This window comes from Cyprinodon variegatus, unplaced genomic scaffold (assembly GCF_000732505.1).
Source record: "Cyprinodon variegatus isolate N-32 unplaced genomic scaffold, C_variegatus-1.0 Scaffold761, whole genome shotgun sequence".
Taxonomy (NCBI): Eukaryota; Metazoa; Chordata; class Actinopteri; order Cyprinodontiformes; family Cyprinodontidae; genus Cyprinodon; species Cyprinodon variegatus.
In genome coordinates, this window is record NW_015151214.1 from 330,271 (window position 1) to 332,494 (window position 2,224).

The window sequence follows — 2,224 nt, forward strand, 5'->3', positions numbered from 1 at the left end:
ATATGCTTCGTTGATCTGATTGGTTTATTTGGCCCATCTATCACCCCCCCACACACACACACACACAAAAAAAATAAATAAATAAAAATCTGACTAACTTTTAATTCACTTTACATCTCCTTTAGGGAGCGGAATTTCCTTTTGAGTGAGGAGCAAAGACACATTTCTATTGGTCTACTGGATGTTAGCAGCAGCGCTTTTATTGGTCGAAAGCGAGCGTTTGGATTGTTGGATTAGGCTTGAAGAGAATGTGATCTGTGAAATGCAATTTACATAAAAAGACTATCGTAAAACTGAATTTGAAAAAAGTAACGTTTGACATTATAAAAACTTTTGATGATGTTTTAAAAAAAATTTTGTAGCAAACATCAAAGTTTCTCTCAAAAATTTTATATGGTCAATGTTTTTTCGAAGTTTATTTTTTTCCTTACTTGTTTTAAATTCCATTAATAATTATTATTTTTTTTTTAATAGTTATAATAATGGAACAAAATTCACTCCGTATGAGAAGAACTCCGTACACAGCTGCAGGTAAAGTCCCAATAATGGTGGCAAACTTCATGATCCCAGGCTGCCATATTTGGCAGTAGAGCCGATCAACACCAGTAAAACTTTTAAAATATTAAGCCCTATTAAGTTTAATGAAATATTTTCATACATTTTATCCCATGTTTCATCCTTTAAATGTGTATGAAATGTTGGCATCGTGCAGAAAAAGGTTTTGCTGCCAAACGTTTCACTGTTAGACCTGAAAAAAAATCCCATCACATCAAATCCAGCAGAACCTTTGAAACTATAAACCTCATTCAGTGTGACACGCAGCACGAGGCGCCGGTTGCTTCAATAAAAAATGGATCTTTATTTCACTTCATGTTGAAAAGTAGAATAAAAATAAGAAAATCCTAAAGTTAGGGATTGTTGGGGTTACTAATAACTGTGCCACCTGATTTTTAATTCTCTTTTTCTTTAGCCAAATGATTCTTTCTTGTTTATTTTAACTTGTTTGCTGCTGAATAAATGTAATAAAAACTACAGCCTTTTTTTCCAATTTTAATTGCAAAATTTGTGCTTAAAACTTTTTAACACGTCACGTTTTTTTTTAACACGAATAAATCTACAGCTTCAAACTGCATCGAATTAAGTAAAGAGAAATCAGACAGAATGATTAAAGTAGGACAAAGAACGAAGGGTTAACCCGAAGATAGCGTGCCTCGAGTCAAAACGACCCGCGCGGCGGCGGCTCGACGCAAGTTTTCATTTATTTTTTTTCCGTGAGAAGGAAGGACGCGTTAACGAGTTAATCGGTGGTTTGATAATGAGGCCTGCTGTGGATCTGCGACATTCGGACACGACGACGTTCGAGTTCAATCTACAACAAAACAAGAGTTCTCAGAACTAACTGAATGTAAATAAAGAAGAGGAGCCAGAAAAAATAGAAAATAATCACCCTTGTTGTGAATTAAAAAGTTAATATAATTAACAAATTCTAACTAAAATTGTAATTTGTTTATATATCTATATATACACAGTTCTATAAATATATATTACCTCTAGAATGTGATTGTGTTGCGGTTTTGAGCCCATATGTGGGAAACGTTTAGTGCATTTTCTCTAAAGGAGAGCAAACCTGCCTATCAGTAGTTACCTTCATCTCCCAGAAAAAGGTAAATAGTTCAAATAGCACTTTTCAGTCCTTTCAACCATCTTTTTTTGTTTTAGTTTTTTCTCTTGACCTCATAGTGGAGTGAGGCTCATCTGAGGTTTACATCGGAGGACCTGTAGTGTTTAGCCAGCAAGGAGGAAGTGGACGATAAAAACGCACATTTATTCATTAAACATGAACTTTAATGATCTCTTTGTATGTTTGATGTTTATTTTTTGAATTTAGGAAATGAAAGGGTTTGAGAATCCTACTTTTTGTTTTGTTTGCAGTGATCGGATTTATGTCAGATTTATACCTGCTCTGATTTTATTTCTGCTATATGACGGAGTATTAGGGCCAGGCTAGAGATTTCTTTTTCTGTTTCGAGAATAAAGTCGTAAAATTATGAGGATAAAGTTTTAATTTATGAAAACTCTTAAAAGAAGCCCTTTCTTCCCTAAAATGCGGAATGTGGAGCATCGTGTGAAGTTCTACTTTAGCATCGTTTTGACAAATCAGGAAATCTTTTAGCAGCAGCATCAAACTGGGCAGGATGTCAAAGTGGACTCTGGTTGCTGATTG